The sequence below is a fragment of the Electrophorus electricus genome, chromosome 17 (genome assembly GCF_041902795.1).
Source record: "Electrophorus electricus isolate QZ-2024a chromosome 17, ASM4190279v1, whole genome shotgun sequence".
NCBI lineage: Eukaryota > Metazoa > Chordata > Actinopteri > Gymnotiformes > Gymnotidae > Electrophorus > Electrophorus electricus.
The window spans coordinates 193,673-216,962 of NC_137513.1; the positions used below are offsets into that span (position 1 = coordinate 193,673).

At 37.6% G+C, this 23,290-nt stretch overlaps 1 protein-coding gene across 9 annotated transcripts in view; it reads right to left on the reverse strand.

Moving 5' to 3' along the window:
• Positions 1-23,290, reverse strand: part of zgc:172282 (leucine-rich repeat and fibronectin type III domain-containing protein 1-like protein) — a 148,650-nt gene that overhangs the window by 43,683 nt on the left and 81,677 nt on the right. For all 9 annotated transcript variants that reach the window (XR_014117801.1, XR_014117800.1, XR_014117799.1 and 6 more), the window contains one exon: positions 14,634-14,789. The gene's annotated coding sequence lies outside the window, so the exon portion shown is untranslated. The remainder of the gene's footprint in view (positions 1-14,633; positions 14,790-23,290) is intronic.

The following is a 23,290-nucleotide window of genomic DNA, read 5'->3' on the forward strand; positions in this document are numbered from 1 at the left end:
ACCAATAAAACAATGTGCTCACTGCTCCTGAAACACCTTTTAGATTGTCTAAAAAGTAAAACATGAGAAATATTTTAACATATCAGAAGGAAAATGGGCTATGAATAAGCATCATATATTAACAGATCTCTACTGCACACCATAACGTTAACTCACTTTGCTGTCATAGATAATAGCAATGCAAACACACACTGAACAATTTTAGCAGACAAGAATGCCTCAGCATGTCTTAACTAGGACTTAAATGATCAACATTTTCACACAAATTAAGCTGTCATGCAATGCATGGAGAATCCACCCCCTGAATCTGGCTTGTCAGGCATTTTGAATTTCAGTGAGTTTAAATTTTCCCATACTTTTAAAGTGTTCCAATCTCTAAATTTGTAGTGAAGTTACAGTATCCAAAACACTACTGCTCATCAACAGAGTTCATAACACCATTTCTGTGTCTCAAGTGCTTGGGTTTAGAACTTAAAGTGGGATGTTGTCTGTGGGACGTTGACGTGGGATGTTGACATGATCATAGACTAATATGCCTTTTGTTTGTTTGGGGTATTTATTGAAGCTGGCATGTAATATTGATGCCTTTCCTCTTCATAAATTTCCACAAGAGATTTTGAAAAGCTTCTTATTAGCATATATAAAGTGTGTATTGCTTTATAGAACATTATGCCAAACAAAAAGGAATCTGGTGGAAAATGTGATTCCTGTTACAAAATGTCATTGCGATTAACCATGATGTTCCAACGACAGTATAGAGGGCTGCTGCACAATTAGAGCAAAACCATGAAGGACTTAAGCCAAGGTGTGAAGCTGTGAACTGTAATGTGCAAGCTCAAGATTATAGGGTTAGGGTTATACACGCAGGTGTTTGGGGTATTGTACATCCTATCTTTTTGCTTCCTGTTTTACCACCACAATAGGAATAGGTAGGTTCTTACAATTCTGTGAACAGGGACACTAGGTCATCGTATAAGCATTTATGTCCTTGAAATTTTCACTGAAAGAGATCTCTGATGTAATCTTCAAAGGGAAGGTCTGTATCCAAGAAGCAAAACCAAATCAAAAAGGCCTTTTAGTGCCCTTGTAACCAGTTCACTGACACTGACATAACAAGAATGAATGACTGAATAAATGAAAATACATTAAAAAATGAATAAAAAATATGAGGAAAAAATAGTTTCCATTCTGACTGAAAACCTCACTGTATTTGAAAAGCATGTCAAAGTTTCATCATAGACAACAGAAACATCAACTTTCTCGTAACAGTCATCACAAAGGAAAATTTTACCTGCTGTTCAAAATTCTAACAATCCCTAAGACATAGTTAAGCAACCCACAACTTTACTTTCATATGGAAAAAATAAAATAAACAAATGCCTTTGATAAATGATGATGATACAGGAAATTATCTGATGTTTGACACAGGAAATAATATTTTATTGACAGGAAATGCAGACCATTGCACTGCACACCACTGTTCACGGCACACTATCAAAAGGGAGTGAAAGGAACCCAGGGGTTCCCAGAGGTTATTTACCCAAAGGAGTCTTCTGAGCTTTGTGGCCATGCTCAAAGAAAATTCCCTGACCCTGGAGCTCTGTGCAGGCACAATGGAGACAGATTACCAACTGCAGGCTCAAGGCCCCAGGGGAAACTATGTCAAATTGATCTGAGGTTCCTTTCTTGCTAGGCAATGGAGTAATAAAATGAAATGGTAACCTTGGACTTTTCGTGACAGTCACAATCTTTTTTAGAATGGTAATGAATTTTGCATCAGCTATGGACACACAATTTGGTAGATTGTACCATGTGATTTCTAAGAGTTGCATTTACATTATAATTATTTTAATTGATTTTGTCTGGCAGATTTTGTTGGATTGTGATGTGCATTAAAATTTTCTGTACACCCGTGTGTACAGAAGTGGAAAAGTGGAAGACTTTAATCACCAAAATGATGTACTGCCATGAGACATTTGGCATCAGTTGGGGAGTTGATGTCATATTTGTCTGTCAATCACTGTACAATTATACAGCAAAGGTCATAGTGTCCCTTAACTAAAATCCCGCATAAGGACTAATTTGACAGAGCCCCAATGGAACCTATTTAAAGAAACAGTGTTTAAATCAGTCTGACTCAAACTAGCAAGGAAAAAACTAGAAGAGAAGGAGACACATGCTTATTAGAGGAAAAATCTTCAGCCTCCAGCAGTCATCCTTCATGGGTGCAATTATTCTTATTAGCTCATGTTGCTATGACAATACAAAAAGGGGACTAAATTATTCATGTCACATTATGTGGTACTTTATGATAACAGATGCCCTCTGTGCTTGCTATATCTAATCTAAGCTTTGGAAGACATAAAAGGTCTATATGAGGATATTATGACAGTGAATTATTCTACATGAAGTAACACCTGCCCTGTTCTTATCTGGACACAACTGAAATCTTTATGCTCAAATCAAACTTTGGCCATAGAACCACTCTCACTCTTTCACCAGGGCACACACATCCATTACAATTTGTTTGTGCCAGTGCACTAGATAAATTTTATAAATTGGACATAGAACAGATACAAAGAAGTCAGGTATTCCTAGCAGGTATGAAGGTATTTTTTGATTCTGCATTTTGAATAACTGTGATAAACTGGCTGTCAAATGATGCTAAAGGAGGCAACAGAATAGTAACTGATTAAACAGTCAAATGAAACCATTTCTAAGCAGAAGGTTGTGCTAAGATGTGCACTGTTATGTCAGCTGACCCTAACCCAACAACTTCTGTATTATGAGCAGACTATGATTGTTCTATTTTGTTGAAGAAAGCCAGCAATAACAAGACATAATTTCATGCAAATTGATGAATGATGAAATGTAGTGCAAAAGTTAACACATTTTATGTATACAATATACATTCTACACCATACCCATTTACTGACTCAGGATTCAGTAATGATGCAGATCATTATTATCAAGCAGTCACTTAACTAAATGAACAAGACCACAACGAGCTCCGCACAAATAACATGAGCAACTTGGCTTTGGAATCCTCACATTCAAGAATTCTGACTTAAGTAGAAATGATAATAACTGAAATCTTATTAGCTTTCATCTTTATTTTTCTTTCACTAAAAGAAAAAGGAAAGTTAAATTAGGGTACAACTCCAGGAGATACAATAGAATGAGACATAAATCTCAGATGATGAAAATATCTTATGTGAAACATAATGTTACCTCACATCAACTTCTATACTACTACTGGTTTCACATTGTGAACATAAGTGTTAATTCTGACTCACCAATAGTCCAACACTAATTCTGATTCACCACTATGCCAACACTTGATTACACTTAATTACTGTTTCACTTACATCTAGTGGGATTTGGATTAATTTCCCTTCTGACTAGCAAAGATGTTATAAAGATGACTTGGAAGCAATGGATATTGTATGATAGATGTGTCTGACACTGGTGTGAAGGTGTGTTTTGAAATAAACACCTTCCTCCCACAAACACACAGGGTTGATTCCACTATGGTGCCACAGTAGATCAAAGCATTACTGGTTGTTTCCCAAAAGGCATGGTTAGGAAAGGTCAGGTGTTATTCTTTGATTACCAAATAATAATTCTAAAGAAACAGGTAATATACAAGCATAAATCTTAAATAAGAAACTGGATTAAATACCAAATATCAACTGAAACTGACAAAGGACATATTGAAAATGTTTCTTGTAATTAGCAGATCATGTAAGTGAAGTGAATAAAAATGAATAGTTTAAAACTAGCATCTCATACACTTCTAAAGGCCACTTTATTATCACAAAATGTCTGGCTTTAGGAAGCCAATTAAGGCAGTGTCTCCCAGGCACAGGAGCTGAAAGCTCACATGCAGGAGCCCAGCATGCCACTGTCCCTCTGGGCTACTCTCTCTGAAGAGATAAGACAAACTGTTAAAAGAGATATCTGGCCCTTTTCAATGTGGGCTTTATGCTCCTGGTTTCTGAATATGAGCTTGTTTTATCCTAGCAATAACTCCATTACTGTAATTATGACTGACTCAATTTGGCCAAATTAATTTTAATATTATGAAAGCCTGAAACTGAAATAAAGGATGAAATACTGTTAAAGGACCCCATGAAAGATTGAGAGCTCTCTTCTCTTAGTTCTGCACATATTTTACATTTAGCATTTAGCATTTGTTTTACAGTAACAACCATCTAAGCATTTCGTATTATTCCTTCTAGAACCAAAATTAAAAACATTTTGATTGAAACAGTTTCATAGAGTCCAAATGATACTTTGTAACCCATTTGGCCAATATGTTTCTCAATAGTTAAAGAGATGGATGCACTCACCACACACTTTAAGCCCACTTTTAAAGAAACACCCACTTTATAAGTAACACGGATTTTATAAGAAACATCCAATTAATGAGAACTGTTCATGTTATAAGAAAACGTACTTTATAAAGACACTTTATAAGAAACAGCTACTTTATTAAATAACTTACAGGTGCAATTTGTAAGTGCACAATTATGCATCATAGACCATCTGTTAACAATCACAATTTGTCAGTCACTCTTCAACGACTGGCCAAAGAACCACTGCTAACAGGAGTGATATACTGTTCTCAGGACAACAATGGCACTGCCATTATATTAGCAGGTTAGTGGGGGGTAGTGGCTGCTATCTGTGTCAAACTAAATATATCCAGAAGTCATGTGGTCAGAACCTGGCCACTGATGAGTAGGAGAATGCCTAAAACAAACTGTGTATGGTGACAGATGGCCTGTATATTCTAACTCTACACCCACAATGTGCTTTTAATATATAGATTTTTCCTGTAATGTGGATAGTGAATATAAAATTGTTGGACCCATCTGGCACCATGATGCTGAATGGCCTGGCCTAAAGCCACTGGCTTTCTGACCCCTCCCTTTCTTCTTAGGTTTCATAAACATACAGATTACAATACAAGAACCTCCTCCCAGCCTGGTTATACTTCAAGGAACTGTGACCATAAATTCCATCAGACTTAAAAACTTACCAGGACAACCAACTTTTCTTATCATATCATCACATTTCTCATGTTCACACACATGTTTCTTGTCCCATGGCTTCACAAAGTAATAACTGTCAAATGGTAATCAGCTAGTACTGGATGGTTATCTTAATATAATATTCAAATTGTGATGTTCTATTATTTGATGTGTACATTGTTTCACTATTCTTTTTTATCACTAGTTTCTTATTAATTTGACTTATTCATCACTGATTAGGATAAATAAGTGAAAGTAATAAGGAACTAGTAATAAAAAGGAATACTTGTACTTCTATGTACTTGTATGTTGCTTATCCCATGTTTACTGTAAACAAATAATTTCTAATTGTGTTAACTAGAAATCTTAAATGAACCAATTAGACAAACTATATTAAAGTTAGTAGTTTGTAACTTCAAGAAAAGTAAAGGAATTGAATTGACTATCCTATTGCATCACCCATCCTAGGTGTGATACTGTGTTTACAAAGCTTCATTCATTCTAAGACCTGAGGTAGAAATTGGTAGTAAATGCATGATTTCCTTTTGTGTAATAGATGTGTGGTCATCATCTCTGTCATCATCAACAAATCCATATTTTCTGGACATGTGCCAACTGCATTCCAAACTGCCAGAAAGTCACACTCAATGGCTCCAACGTTACTAATTACAGACCTGTATTACTTCTCTCTTTCCTCTCCAAAGCCCTTGATTTAGCAGTTTAGAATCAATTGTCTCTTTTCCTCACTTAGAACCAGCTGTATGATCCCAATCAGTCTGACTACAAACAGGCACATTCAACAAAAACAGCCCTCATTGCAGTGGTGGAGAAAATTCATGCTGCTAAAGCTGCCAAAGTGTCATCTCTTTTGATTCTTCTAGACCTTTTGGTAGCATTTCATACAGAAAGCCACAAAATTCTCCTCTCTGTTCTCTCCAGGCTTGGTTTGACTGGCTCTGTATGGAAATGGTTTCAGTCCTATCTGGAGGGACGGTCCTATCAGGTAACATGGAGAGGATCCACATTCAAACAATGTAGACTCTCCACTGGTGTTCCACAGGGCTCAGTATTAGGCGTGCTTCTCTTCTCTTTGTATACTCATTCTCTTGGTGATGCAATATCTTCTCATGGTTTCTCCTACCACTGCTATGCCGATGACAATTATTTCTTTCTTTTCCACCCTCTTACACGCAGGTCTCCTGACGTATCTCAGCATGCATGACTGACATTGCATCATGGATAACAACCCACCACTTGAAGCTCAACCCCAGTAAAACCGAGCTTCTGCACATCCCAGGTACTCCCAACTCTTACCATGACCTCACAGTTTCCTTCAAGAACACGTTACTCCACTGCTTCGCTCCCTTTATTGGCTTCCAGTAGCTGCCAATGATTCAGATTTAAAACCTTGATGCATGCCTACAAAGCAAAAAATGGATCATCACCTTCATACATGAGATCAATGGACAAAGCCCGATCAGTACCTCAAGTACAGCTTGGCTAGAAATACCATGCTTCAAGTCTCATGGCAGACAAGCATTGAGAATATTTTCTGTCCTGGCTCCTAGATGGAGGAATGAATTTCTGCTTGCTGTCTGGACAGCAGAGACCCTTGCAGTCTTCAAATGTAGACTATCTATTTTTGGAATATTTAAATGACCACTGACCCTGCTCCTACATTGACTAACTGATTCTAGCACTTATTGTAGGGTATTGTTTATTACAATGATGTTGGCTAACAAACTCTAGTACTTATTGTTTATTACACTTATAATTGTCTAAGATAGAACTTATGCATTTTTTACTTCTGTGCATCAGCATTGATCCCTGTATTTCCACAGTATTCTAGATCATTGGTATATTGGACTCTAACCTACTCTACTGACTAGGATGTATTCTATGAGTAAATGACAAAGCACTTTTGTAAGTCGCTCTGAATAAGAGCATCTGCTAAATGCTGTAAATTTGCCTTTACATTTACATTTACGGCATTTAGCAGATGCTCTTATCCAGAGTGACTTACAAAAGTGCTTTGTCATTTAGTCATAGAATATATCCTAGAACAGTACAGTAGGTTAGAGTCCAACATACCAATGAACTAGAATACTGTAGAATACAGGGATCAATGCTGATACCTAGAAGTAAAAATTGCATAAGGTATATCTTAAATAATGAAAAGTGCAATAAACAATAAGTGCTAGAGTTTGTTAAACAACATAAACAATACCCTACAATAAGTATTAATTTAGTCAGTCAATAGAGGCGTTCATTCCACCATCTTGAAGCCAGGATAGAAAATGGTCTCAATGCTTGTCATTCATGAGACCCGGAGCAAGGTATTTCTGAGCCGTACTTGAAGTTCGACGTACTCGAGGTACGGATCATGCTTTTACCACTGACCTCATGTATGCAGGGGCTTTGTAGGCAAACTTTTAAATCTGATGCATGCAGCTACTGGGAGCCAATGAAGGGAGCGCAGCAGTGGAGTAACATGTGAACTTCGGAAGACTGAAGACCAGACATGCTGCTGCATTCTGGAAAAGTTGTAGAGGTTTGATGACTCTTAGAGGAAGACCAGCAAATAGTGAGTTGCAGTAGTCTAGTTTTGAGATCACAAGAGACTGCACAAGCACCTGGGTAGCTTCCTGTGAGAGAAAGGGCCGAATCCTACGTATGTTGCAAAGGAGGAATCTGCAAGACCAGGTTAGATTAAAACATGAGTTGATAATGACAAGTGGTTGTCCAAAGTTATGCCCAGGCTAGGGGCAGCTTCGGATGGTGATACCAGGGCGTTCTCGAAGGAACCTGTGAGGTCATGGTAAGGGTTGGGAGTACCTGGGATGAACAGAAGCATGGTTTTACTGGGGTTGAGATTCAAGTGGTGGGCTGTCAGACATGACGTAATGTCAGTCAAGCATGCTGAGGTAAATGTAAATGTAAATGGTGAATCTTAATAGAATGTCCTACAGGAATTATATTCCCCCATTGTGAAACAAAGGCTATTGAATATGCATGAACCAAGGCATGTCCTTTCCCCAACATATACCCGACAAATTTGCCCCCCTTCTCAGTCTGAATGTGAAGTGTGAAGCAGAAAGAAGCATAAGACATGCAGGGAAGGGAGTTCTGTGGGTGCCCTGTCCTTCACTTCTTCTTCACTGAAGAGAAGTTATGACTCAAACCTAAAAAAAAAAGTCAATAATCTTTTAAGTCAATAGCCTCTCACAAGGCAGTTAGAATAGACTCAAATGTGATATTACCCTATTTTATTCTTTATATTAGATTTCATTTGTTGGTTCTGCTTAATTTCTTTATTATATATATTCTTTATAGAGTTTGCTCATCACATCTTACATCATGCAAGCTTACCTTGCTGTTTTGATTGTGACTGAAGTTTCATTGTATGGCCGGTGATAAACCATACCAGATTCATCATCAAAAGCAAGATGCATGACCACTGATACTCAAACCTCTTACTTCTGAAGGGCCTATCCACAAAGGGCTAGGGCTCTCTAACCCCGAAAATGCAATCTCATGGATCAAGAAGCCTTGTGGTCTTTTCGTCATCAACGTACATCACTCATACCATGTCAAGCTAGCAATACAATCTCTCAGTGCCCCCAGATGTTTTGACATGGTCAAGCTGAATAAGTCATAAGGATAAGCATTACATCTTTTATGTTATCAGTTGGTATCAATGCTAATGCTACTGTTTATATATCAAAATTAGATCAGTAACTTTTTCCTCCCCTCTGTGATGCAGCCTCCTCAATCCTATAATTAGTTCTCCCTCCAGCTGTTTCACAAATTTCTCCTTCTCTTTCCTGTTATACTTTTAGTCATGCTCTCTCTCACCACAAATCTTGTTTGGCTAATAGGTTTACTTTGTTGTCTGTTTGTTGGGTTTGATAAGTAGACTGACTGGTTGATCATCTCACGGGTTAAAGTTTTTCTTTTATTCTATTCTTTCTTTTCTTTTATTGTTTAGCTACAAATCCAGTTTGTGTTAATTTGCTACATTTCTTATACCATAGTGATTTTATAAAACTCAATAATGAAGAATGACCTCTGGTCAATCTATTTTTATGCACGTTCACTTATCTCTGTTTATTCAATAAATATGTTCTAGTTATAACTCTTGAGTCACGAATGATGAATAGACTGAATGAGACTGAATACTCAAATTAATTCAGGGTGGTGCCCAATTAACCCAATCAACTATGATTGACAATTTATTAAAGTGTTAGGGTTAGGGTTAGTTTTAGAGTTAGGATTAGGGTTAGGATTACGATTAGGTAGGTTTTGTGAATTTACAATGGCAATGCTCACCACAGTTGATGTGGACAAGCAAGAAGCCAAGGGTAAGGCAATGGCTTTTTAAGCACCGCTATTGTTTCCATTGATTACTGCTTTTCAGTTTTCCCTGATTAAGTCAATAACTAGTGAGGACCAGGCTGCAATGTAGGCATAGGACTCAGGTATGTTCTCTGGACTTATCTAGGACGTGTCTGTCTTTTATTTATCTATCTATCTATTTATTTATTTATTTATATTATAATTTATTTGTATATTTGTCTTAGGGTTATCCATTTGAGGGCTTCAGATTGGTGTATTATGGGGAGATGAGAGAAGTGCACTTCCCTGTATGGGCCTTTTACTTTACTCCCCCATTACAAGGGGTTTGGAAAGTGTGTCTCTCTCCATGTGCCTGTGTTTGGCTTAATGGGAGGTAGAGAATTGTATTTTAGGGGATCACAGTATTGTGCTTAGGGGTTTGTATCAAGGGATCATTTTACTTAGTGTATGAGCAATTTGTAGGACACATTATCAGTAGTTTACCTCAGAATTATCGGCTGTTTCGGCCTTTTAAACACTAGACACCCTTCTCTGAGGCGGCCCACCCGGGGTTGACCAGTCCCAAGCACGTGTCCTAGTTAACAAACTCATGGCTATCCTGGACAATACTTCACACCTCCTCCATAATCTATTGGCTAGACAGTGGTGCACTTTTAGTCAGACTCATTCAGCTCCGCTGTAGTAAGGAGCGGTACAGGAGATCATTCGTACCAACTGCGATCACACTGTACAATTCTTCTTCTTTGTGTTGGGACACTACTGAGTGGTTTTGAGCAATAGATAATCGTACTTATTATTAATATCCACTCTGTTGTTATTCTCTTCTGCATTTACTGCACAATCGTATATACACACCTAACTGAATGTTTGTATTGTTTGTATTGCACTGTCACTTCACCTGTTAGACTGTAAACAGTGAATTACCGGAATGATTGGACACCTTACCATTCTTACACTTTGCACAAGACATACATACTATATCTTTGTATCTTAGTTCTTATTACATATCTTATTTTTATACATTGTGTTTTTGTTTTTGTTTTTTTGTTTTATCTGCTTTTTTGCACTGTTGCCTTTTTTGTGCCTTCAGCTACTGAAATATGTCAACTTCCCCCTGGGATTAATAAAGTGATATCTCTCTCTCTCTCTCTCTCTCTCTCTCTCTCTCTCTCTCTCTCTCTCTCTAATATGTCCAGTCAAGGTTCAGTTTCAGGGCCATGAAGCTGTTTGTTTTCCTGTTTTTAATGACAAAATCAACAAAGCAATTGCTTTCTCAAAAGTGGCCTTAAAAGATGATCAAATTACAGACTCTAGTTCTTCCGTTGGGAGCTGAGTAAGCCACTATTTCATTGTTTTAAAATTACAGAATATTTCTCAGTCTAAAATAACAGTGTATCTTTCAGTGTAAAGCACTGTAAGTAATAAGCTTGAGGTAGATGTACTGGAAAAATGTTTACTTTGCAAACACAGCCCAGCAGATGCAGCAGACACAGCACTGTTCATCGAGAAGTCTAGAGGTGGCCAAGATGCCACTCGTAGCCTGTAAATACACAGCAGTCATTTGGAAACGCTTAAAGTAGGACACTGTATATCCCTACAGGAATAAAAAGGAATTGCTGGAGGGCTCTTTTTTTTTACTGGTTAGTTGTAGCTGAAAATGCAGTCAATAAACCTATTACAACATGACACCCCCATCTGACACAGGTTGCATAGGGCAATGAAACATTATGGGGTAAATTAAATTTAAATTCATATTAATGAATCCAATTAAATTGTTGACTCTAGAGTCATAGGATTAATATATCTAGAGCTATATGATTAATATATAATATATGAATATATTAATATATAATTGTTATGTTAATCGTTATGTTATTTTTTCATAGAAATGTATAGATAAATCTTTTTGTTCTGCCAGCTCAAAAGCAAAAGACTTTTTAAAGGCTAAGACATCATAAATGAAACAATTTCCTAAGGAAATAAATGGTGGGGATCATAAATTGATAATAAATAATTGTTATTAACAAGATTATGTATTATATTATTCACGGATTATCTAATATTATTATACATTTACCATAACATGTTATAGACAAGCCTCTTAAGCAGTAAGCAGGTGCTTTCCATTAACTCTCTGAGCACAGAGAAGACACAGTAGACACAGGGGGTAAGGACACAGAAAATATGGGAGTTTACTGAAACACTAACAATAGCAGCTACATGTGCACAGCACATAGATGTGAACATTAAAATGCACAGAAATGGCACAGAGGTTTTAGTACACACCTAAGGCTTGCCAAAGACTAAAGAACAGTGCAGAGTATATATAGTGCAGTCTGCCAGTAACCTCAGATATGTACACTGGCTGGAAGCCCCCAAGGAGTGAGTTAGGAGAAACTGAACTAGCTGACATATGGCTGCAATTCAGAAAATGCCTCAATCTATCATTAAACTTTCCTAACACTGTATAATGTAGACTGTAAGTGTCTATCCAAATGTGTATCAGTAGCAGTTCAACAGCCAAATGCAGTGGTCTTATTATACTACCAACCACCTGAACAAGATGCATGCCTGTGATATTTTAAACCACACAAACATACCTCTGTTATTATACAAACATACCTATGTTACTGTACAAACTTACTTCTGTTACAATATAAATATAACTCTTTATATAAAAATACCTTTGTTACAGTAACAAAATACCACTGTTACTGTACAAGCATACCTCTGTTATTGTACAAACATACTTCTGTTACTATACAAAAATAACTGTTATTGCACATACCTCTGTTAAACATACTATTACTCTGTTACTGTTCATACTTATTGTAAGTAGTATAGTGTTACTGCATTCACTTAGTGTATATATGTTAGCTTTCACCCACAATGTACACAACATTTTTCTATTTACATTTTATTCATGTAATATTTTTCTATTATTTAATTGTTGATATTACCATGAACACTTAATGTAAATAGCATGATATTACAGTGTACACTTAGGGCCCTATTTACATGGGTGTCCTAACACTCTTTTTTAATACATATTGGCAATGGTACTCTATGCTGTTAGTTTTAAGATCTTGCATTTAGTGTACACAGTAATAACATCAGCCATTTATTTCAGTTCAGATGTAACTGATCTCAGTTATATCAGTCAGCACCAGAATAATGCAGTAATCCTGTCAGTTTGTTTCAGTCAAACAGTTGTTCTTAAATCACTGATGTACACATTCACAAGCTTTAATGTTCATTCTGGCTTCTCAGAAGTAACATTTGTTGTACACATTTCCAGTGTTTAACCAGACTTAACTGGTGCATAATATTTCCAGAGTGAGCTTAACCATAAGGAACAAATACAAAGCAAGTGAAATTTTCATGTCCTTAAGAAACCAACATTCACTGACTCCCTTCTCCACTGCCACGTGGTTGCAAGAGAGAAAATAAATTCAGCAGTGCATGATGGAGTACTGCTGTCCAGACCAGTCCAGTCTGACACTAACGTCTCTCAGCTGGTGGGAGTGTAGTATCAGCTCGCTTTCCCAGCACTACAGGCACAATGCCTCTCAAATGGGTGGCTATCCTGCTGCACCAGCTGCCACTAGCATCGTCATCTCTCCTCCTCCGCAGAGACGCTCTGTCATGTGTGTGTGTGTATGTGTGAAATGCTCAGTGGTAGCTGCATAGCATGGGTGACCTCAAACAGCCCACTGCTCTATGCCAGCTGACTGTGTTAATAAGACTCATGAGTTCTGGCAAGTTCTTGTCAGATGTAACGTGAGATGGGGAAGGATTCAACTACCCACCATTATCCTCCCATTCCTCTACCCATCACTGCTTCCAGAACAGCAAAAACATTAGACCTGCTATGAATTATCCTTAAAATCTGTTGTCTTTTTCAGCTATCTTTGTAGGGAAGATTTTTAAATTAAGCTTTTTTTTTTTTTTTTAAATCTATTTGGGGGTCAGACTTATGCCCTCAGAATGTGATCACCATATCAAAAACAACTGAGCATCATTAAAGTCAGTACTTCATAAAGCTGTTCTTGAAAATTGCCTTTACAATCTTTGTAGAGGTACAAGAAAACTATTCACATCAATCTATCTCAAGCTTTTCTGACCTCTTCTAAGTCTGATGTAACTTCTACAGTTCTGAAACTCTTTGGGCTGGGACAATAACCCACAGGCTCTGTGCAATCAGCTCTGCAGAATCTGGTTCTTTGAGGAGTTAATGGAGCTTTCACCTCACATTACTTCATGGAAGATATTGGTAGGTTGTGTCAGGTCAGTTTTCCACAAGACACTACAGAATTCTTGGCTCTAGCTATTTTTTTCTGACAGGAGAAGTTAGCCACTAACCATCACTGTGACCTTACCTGGACAGAACCAGCTTCGTAACACCTTACTGCAAGAATAATCTCATAGCAGCAGGCCAGTGAAGGGAATAATTACATGTTCCTTTCACATTATATAACACAAATAGCAAGGAATGTTTTTTTTTGGCTGAGGATAAGAGCATAGTTAGCACAGCTTTTGAGGCTTCATGTAAAACCATGCAAAACCAAAGAGAAACCAAAAATATGCTTTAAAAAATGTAACAGGTTTACATTAAATCCACTTAGAGTTATAAACTTACTTAATATATACTTAGAGAATATAAATCCAGTTTAATATTCACATATTTACAGGTCAGTATTTACATATATACATTTCTTATACATCTTAACTTTTGCTTTTTTAAAAATATTTTAAATATTTTTACATTTGCCTAAAATCATCCTGTGAGTCAAACCAAATATGACTCATTCATGAGGTTTCCCATTGCTTGTTCTTGTTTCACACAAAACTCTTTCCTTGAGTAGTGTCCTAATTTATTAAAGCATTAATAAAATCTTTTAATATTTAAGAAATAGTGCTTGTGTAGAAGTTGGAAGTCAGACAGATGGTCAAAATATCAGCTAACACTTTTCAGCAACCTTTCATTCTCATTTCTCACTGAATAAATTTGACAGCTTCCATTTCACCATATGTAGCATCAGTCGTCCCACACCCAGCAGCTCAATTTATGCATTACGTTTGTTACAGTGCCATCTAGCCTGAATTTACAGATGACTGCCGTGCGTGGATAGCAACACCACAGTGAAGTTCAGAGATGAGGGTGGGTGTTGCTGAATCCAGACATCAGTGACAATCTCATTATAGCTGACTACATCAACATTACAGTACAGGCACACCTACCTCAATGTGGATTGGCTGGAAAAACTCATGTGTTGTGAAGATGGAGACCCAGGCAGCTACATGTGGGTGTGCAGGCTGACTGAAAAGTGCAGAGGTGCGCAGAAGGAGGAGAGCACAGGTAAGGCACTGCCCTGCTGGGGGTGGAGCTCCATCCACCTGTGGAGAAAGAAAGGGAGAGACATTAGCATAACCCTGGCAATGTGGCTCTTACTGTCTGTACAGGGACTCTGGGGTAAAAGACAAAACCAGGAAAAATGTGAGTTCCAAGAGCTGGGGAATTATTCTGAACAAAGGAAAGGGGACTTACAATCTGTTCTAGAAGTTTCACATACATTTGATATTCTGACCACCACCTCTTGATAATCTGGGAACCAGTGTATCGATTTTTGTTTCAGAAAAGTCAATGTAGCTGTTTCAGATATTCCAGAGTTTTTTTTTTAAATCACTTCTTAACTGGTCAGCTTTTTTGGGTTCTGCCATATCCTGTCATTTCCTGTAATGTCCTGTATAGTAATCATAGTAGTTCTTCATTGCAGCCTTTTATTTGCACATTGAGAAGTGACCATGGCCATAGAGCAATGTACAAAATCCGTAATGACTCCTAAACTAGCCCAACACCATGCATCTTTAATATAGCATGGAATGTGCCTGTTGGTATTTAGAGTGTGTGTGCATGTGTGTGTGTGTGTGTGTGTGTGTGTGTGTGTGTGTGTGTGTGTGTGTGTGTGTGTGTGTGTGTGTGTGTGTGTGTGTGTGTGTGTGTGTGTGTGTGTGCATGTGTATGTGTTTGTGTGTGTGGTGTGTGTGTGTGGGTGCATGTGCATATGTGTGCACGTGTATGTGAGTGTGTGTGTTGTGGCAGCCTTTGGGAATGGAGCCAATGAGAGAATGTTATACACCTCTTCGCTGACTTGTTTGGTTTAATCTGAATATTTTAAGTATTTTATATATTTTATAATATTTTTAAGTTGAATGTTCTTAATGTAGTGTTGTTTGGTTTATAAATGTGTTCCACTCCTTGCGTGTGTCTGTCTTCCCCCCCCCCTCCATTTTCCCTGTTAGTTTCTCTTCCCTTTTCTGCTTGTTCTGTGAGTCTTTTTAAAGACTAAGCTATTGAATAAAAGAGCTATTTTTCGAACAGAAATGGCATATTCTGGTACGACTTCCATGCCGATGCCACAGTACTCTCAGAGGACCTGATCTTATTTGTATTTCTACCTGACAAAATCCATATGCAGACAGAAAACAGTCTGGAGTCATTTTAAAAATGCTCTCATTCACCTTAGAAACAAAGAAAACAAACAAAATAAACAAAGTAATACTATTTTAATTTGGTACAGATTTGGATTATGACCCATTAGTGGCTGTAATTTTTACTGTAATTATGAAAAATTATTTTACTGTAATTACTGGCTTTAATGTTTTGACCAATCTCTGTCTCTCTCAACTTTACCGTCTGCTCCATTTCAACTATGTAATTTAGACATTAACTTAGACATTAATTTAGACATTAATTTAGACATTAATACCCATTTCTGGGACAGAAGCTAAGCAAGAAAAAAAGTATGTAGATTTATGATGATTCATACGAAATAATTAGTTTTTGCATTTTGTTCCCTGTATAAAATCTGCATGTGTTTTCTGTTTAAAATGTGTATATATTAAAACATGTATATATTTGTTTATGTCCAACACTGATATTAATCATATGCACAACTATATCATACATATCATACATATATCTTTTTAATAACCACAGCACTTTGTGTGCTGACTTAATAGAATTGCAGTCTAACAATGCCACACTCTCTCATAAAGCCTGATGCAGAGTCCCAGTGAGGCCCTGGTTCTGACTACCTCAACCCGACTATACACTGCACTGCCCATGCTAACTCCTGAGCAAAGTAAATGGGCCACAGCCAAAATTGCATTGCAAATTGTAAATTGCAATTACACCCAGACATGAGTTAGTTAGAATTTTAACACTTAAATATTTTCGTGCTTTTCTTGAGATGCAATAATATAAGTGGGTTTCCCTGTGCCTTATGGAAGCATATCAGTGCCAAAGTGGAAATGAAAATGTAATACGCAAAAGGGCAATGTAATCCTAAGTCTGAATTTAAATATTTAAAGATTTTAATATTCCACTAATACTTGCAATTTTGCGGTCTTGGTACACAGCTTTCCCACCAACAGTGACAAGCAAACGGGGCACAGGTCTCATCATTGTTGTTTTTAGTTCTTGTTAATTTTTCTGCCTAATGATTGGTTGTCAGGACCACTCCATTTAATTTTGGGTTTAGCCCATCATCTGCCCAGGAGTGTACATTCAAGTCTGTGTTAGCATGTGAGGTCATGATCATGAGCCCAGCTGCCTGAAGCTGAACAGGACTTTCTTTGTAGATCGTGCAGCCTGGTCTGCGCCATGGCCTCTGCACAGCTGTGCTACCTTCTTTGTTCTGATGAACAGCTAAAGACAAAGAAGCAAAGAGCTGCAGCCAATAGGGTAGCAGGCATGTATCATTGGCCACATACATGACAGATACTGAAGGTTTGAAACAGAGCTTCCTCACTTTTTACATTTTATTTTAGTTTTTTTCCCTAGTTAAAGATCAGAGGTATGTGTGACTTGATTTTCTTTGGACAAAGAAGTAACCTAATTTATCATGGTTACTGCAACATGTAAAATATTTAGTTTAGTCCAGTGAAGATTGTAACCTGTGCACTCAACTGCCAGCATGTGGGATCATCAGGAATTTCATCAGAATTAATGCATGCTTTGCAGAATATGATATAAAATTCCATTATGTCATAAAGTGGACAAATGGAAATGTGCATCATGTAATGATGGGAGTAAGCAGTAATTGGCTAGTGAACATGGTCCTTGAGTTTCTCAGAGGGAGTCTAAGTGAGGGCAGAGTGAGTGTAACAGAGAGCGCATTAAGCAGCGGTAATGATCCCAGCTTGACTTTGATATTCAGAGGCAAGTCGTGCCCACCCACGCAGGAGGGCCAGGCTGGGGACGCTGTGTGCTGCTGCATTTCTGGAGTTCACTCTCCACTAAGTGTTCTGAGAAGATTCAGCTCTATCTTCAAACTACTTCATTAGAGACTTGAATCAGTTGACACAAGAGTTAGGGGAGGAGAGAGTGAAGTTTACCTGTGTCATTTGAGTGTGTGTGTGTGTGTGTGTGTGTGTAAGAGAGAGAGAGAGAGAGAGAGAGAGAGAGAGAGAGAGAGAGAGAGTGAATGAGAGAGACAGACTACCATAAAAATGTATACTTGTTAAATATACTGAATATCTAGGTAAAAAAAAATGTAAACAGGAAAACTGCGTATAATGCCTCTTAGTGGTCATATAAAATATTCAATTCTCTGTCTCACCGCCCTTGCGGTGCACATGGTGATTAATTTTCAGGATACATCATTAGTTAATATTCCTCTCAACACTCCAGTCCATACCAGTAACCAGTAGTGAAGAGTGTTAGCCACTAATAATGAAACTATACAGGAAAAGTGGGAAGGATTCGAATTGGTGTGCACAGAGCCTTTGAATAAAATCTTGACTGTAGACCACAGAGAGGACCCAGTGTGATTACAGACCAGAGAGAGGATCCAGTGTGATTACAGACCAGAGAGAGGATCCAGTGTGATTACAGACCAGAGAGAAGAACCAGTGTGATTATAGACCAGAGAGAGGATCAAGTGTGATTATGGACCAGAGAGAGGATCCCGTCTGTCCTTGCAGGTTACCAATGTTTTTTTTAAAAAATAAATAATAATAAAAAAAAACAGTAAAAAAAACCAACACATGATAACTAAATTACCATAAACCTGGAATGTAACTGTCAGTCTACTTTATTGTATGAGAAAGGAACTTTAAAGCGAAGTCCTAAACAAGTGTTTAGCACATTTCAGTCTAAGATGATTCTGATGTTGAAGCAACATCAGCATCCTCTGCTTATACTGATAATCAGTGTTATTACTTTTAGGTTTGTTTGTTTGTTTATTTGTTGCAAAATGCACCTCTGGAACACCCACAAAAGTAGTCCATGACAGTAATTGGCCAACTTGTGCTATCTTAGTCAAACTGCAACCAGGCATAACTGAACTCCCTCTCCACATAGATAATTATGTGCTCTATATTTATTTAGTACCCTGTTTGCCCGACTGCCTGGGTCTTTGTGTGTTAGAGCTCTATTCTTTACCACACAGTGATTGTTAAATGTTCTTCATAAAAACAAAACAAAATAAAAATATATCAATAAATAAAAATCCTCTGTACTGCAGGGAGAAAATAAACATGTTCCTTCTGTGGTGATTTCATGTGAAGGGTTGAAAAGCCGATAAGTGGTTGTGTCTCCTGGTGGCAGTGCAGAATGTAGCAGTACCACCGTAGGGGTGACCAGGAAGACTTTGCCTAGTCATTCACTTCAGGCAAAAAGGTAGAATGTCTGTCCCAAAACACAAAACATACACAGATTCATTCAAAGAACATCCCAACCTGACTTCCAGGCACATGGTTCCACTCCAGACATTTTCTTGGTTTTCTCCTACTGAAAATAAAACATTATTTTTCTTCATTGATTTGCTTGGTTGCTTTTATGCTCTGAGGCAGTCTTTGTTTTACTGTTATTTTTACTCCAAACTGACTTGTCTGTCAGTTCTCTGGAATTGGACAGACTGTTTGCCCGCACTCCCTTCAGCCATGGTTATTCCAAGGAGACAATCCACCGGACCTTTGGAGAGCTCAGACAGCAGGGAAAGACAAGGCACTAGGGTGGAACTGTAATCCAATCCATCCCAAAATCGATTGAGAACTCACATAAAAGTCTTTCATTGGCCTGCATTTTGTACATATCAATCTCACCGTCTGTTTCTTTAGTCTCATAGCTACAAAACAAAAATAATCACATAAAACATCATAGAAATCATAAGAAGTGAGATTGATTTTATAGGATTCCAAATTAATGAAAAAAATAACCTCTAAGTTTGCCTTGGATCCAGCCTTAACCAATCATAACTTTCCTTATGAATTGAATTGTGTGAATTATTTTGAATTTACAATATTGAGGACATACTGACAAGGCTTAGAGTAAGGGTTAGGGTTAAGGTTAATGTTCTATGGTGGCAGTGTTTGGTACTTATGCCACTGTCTTAGTGCAGTGTGAACTTCAGTCACTAGGCTAGACAAGAAAACAAGTGTAGTAGTCTCAGCATGTAACAGGAAAAACTACACCGAGGTCTCAATGACTTTCTGCCAACCTAATAACTCTTTTCATTTTCCTCCTTTTGGGTGATGAAGAAAGAAAATAGGACAGATTATTTGAGTGTTTTGTGCATATGAGTGTACATACCTGTGCATATGTGTATGTGTGTGCGCACATGCATGCATGTGTATCTCTCAACGGAAGTAGAGTTTTTCTAGAAACCCTAGCCTCTGTTCAGTCACTGTGCCACTTACACCAGGTGTAGCTCAGAGTAAAACTGAGCACAGCACAGTGTGCTTCTGCTGAGAGGCTTGTTACGGATGTATTATTTTACTTTCTGTGGGAGGGAGAAGTAGTCTGTCACAGCCAGTCACTGACAGTCACAGCCAGTCGCTGACAGTCACAGCCAATCACTGACAGTCACAGCCAATCACTGACAGTCACAGCCAGTCGCTGACAGTCACAGCCAGTCACTGACAGGTCTTTGGCAGAAAAGTCAATGATGTTTTGGTTTACATGCACATTAGCTGTAAAAATAGTAAATAAAAATATCTGTACATTGCAATTTAAAATGTTAATAGCATTACAAATAATTGTTTTAATTATTTTGCAGTGTACATTTATTTTATTTTTTATCTTCCCAAGCATTACACAGTAGTAAGAGTTTCAAAAGGACACTTAATTTGATGAATTAGATTCAGCTAAATTTGTTGACCATTATTTTAATGTTTGCTATTACATAACTACAAAAGACACTTGAAAGCTTAACTGGGGGAGGCAGTACTGTCCTGCATGAGACATGACCTACACCAAGGCTTATCCCCTCTGTGCATGCTCCATGTATGAAAAGAGCAATTAGTTTTTCCTCTGTGGTGTTAAATAGCTTTTATTTTAACCTTGGTATCGCCTTTGGCACTAAAATGCCCACAACAGCATTCAACCACATCAGAGCTGAACAATCTCCAAATCTGTTTTAATAAAGTGTCAGTGTGAGAACAATAAGAAAGTGGACACTTCTTTGCAAATGAACAGACCAGTAGAGATGAACAAGGCATGCTAAGCAGGAATAAAACCTTGCAATTACCAAGAAAACATATGGCCAAAGCTAAGTTAAAACCAACACCATAAAGCCATGCTTCAGGATTTGTAAGCAGAATTCTAGCAAATGCCTTCTTCCTGTTTCTAACAAGACCCGCGAAGCTCCACTATGTCATATTATTTTTGTTGTTGTTATTGATGTCATAGTAATTACATTTTTGTTGTTGTTTTGGCATAGGCCTTATCACTACAGATATAAATCCAAGTAGGGTGAAAGTGAAAAAAAAGAAAGAAAATGAATTAAATCTGGGAAGTTCATATAGGACAGCACATTTCTATTTGCTTCCAATTGTCTTTTTTTACAATTCTTTCCCCATCATTAGAACTTCTCTTTTCATTAGCCTGGTATTCTCAATTCTCCAATTTCACTCACTTGTTGTAAATTAAATCCCCCACTCCTTCCAGGAAAGTATCTCATCATGAGGTAGTGCTTTATATCCCTAGGGTGATATCGGAGGGTTAGGATGACTTAGCTCATAAGAGTATGAAATTATTGCTATTTGTGAATGTAAATAGGTCATACTATATGACTATGAGCCCAGCTTTTATAGAGGCTAACGCTGCTTAAAGTTACATTTGTTTTTTCCTAATTAGGTTAATCTTGCTCTTATGACAACCTTATCTACATATACAAAGTCTGTAGTGTGAATGCTATTCCAAAGTCCTGTAAATGATGGATTTATTATAGAGTGTAGGGTGTAGAGAAGGGTGTAGGTTAGGGTGTACGGTAGGGTGTAGGGTGTAGAGAAGAGTGTAGAGAAGGGTGTAGGGTAGAGTGTAGGGTAGAGTGTAGGGTAGGGTGTAGAGAAGAGTGTAGGGTAGAGTGTATGTTAGCTAACCCTAACCCTAACCAAAGCTAGTTAGCTAGCGAAAGCTATCCTTTGAGCAGAAGCCTTTGCTTTGGGTTCTTCTAAGGTTGTCCACATAGCTGTGCTGAAATGTTGATTGGTAATGTTTGTACTTGTAGATAGATATACTGTTGAACTGTCTTGGAGTAACCGACTCTAAGCAGACCTACATAAGATGACATAGAATCATAATTCTAAATGCAAAACAAGTGTTAGCTCTGGTTACATGCATATTAATGACAGGAAAATTTGAAGCTAGTCAATACTATGTTATTTTGCAGTGAAGTCTATGTAATTATAGCCATTTGTGTCTTAGTCTATATTTTAGTTTTTATCATGACACAAAACATTAAAATCTACCATTCCATCAGCATATGTGAACGTGACTTATCTGGTACATGAACTTCAGAATTATTTGCATTGTCATCTTCACCAGTAATTTTGAAAATGTACAGTATGTATGTAGTTATTATTCCAGTTTTTGCTCCTTGCACCATTGTTCTCAGCTATGTTTAAGGAGTGTAGCATGCTGTGACCCTGTGTTCCTATGCTTAGCTCTCAAGCATGGTAGTGACATGGTAGTGACATGATAATGACATGGTAGTGACATGATAGTCACATGGTAATGACATGGCAATGACATGGCAGTGACATGATAATGACATGCAGTGACATGGTAATGGAATGATAGTGACATGGCAGTTACATGGTAATGACATAGTAATAACATGATAGTGACATGTAATAATGATATGGTAATGACATGGCAGTGATATGGTAATGACCTGATAGTGGCATGGTAATGGAATGGTAGTGGCATGGTAATGGAATGGTAATGGTGTGGCAGTGGCTTGGTAGAGACTTGTTTGTGGGTGTCTAGCTGGTACACATTTTTCAGTCGCAGCAGTGTTTATCGGGTTTATTAGGTTTGGTACAGGTTTGGTACAAGTATATATATATATATATATACTTAGATACATTTGTCAATTTCCTTGTCTTTGCTCGCTATGAGTGAGCTTGTGAGCTTGAATCACTTGAGGTGCTCTCATAGCAGTGAATGCACCTGTGATTACTGACTGCAGTAGACTGACAGTCACCCACTACTGTGACTCAGTCTGTGAGGTTGAAGTGTAAACGACCTAGCAGCCCACCTACATACTGCACACTGACTTGGGTTTTAAGTAGCAGTAAAATGAAAAAATTTTATAAAAAGCAAACCTAATGCACCATATGGATTAGACTAAAGGAAGTTACTTTTCTTAAAGTTCATTTGTTAAGATTTGTAAATATTGTAAGAAATGTGGATGGAAATGTATTCAAAACTTTTTACTACTTTATTCAAAACTGTAAATATTATTCAATGGTACCTGGCATGCATCTCTGCATTGTTTCTAAAATGTATTTCAAAACAAATGCCACAGACTAAATAATGGGACACTGTTACTAATACTTTTAGGTTGTATTCAGAAAAAGTCTTAATTTATGGATCCTACTAATGCCTT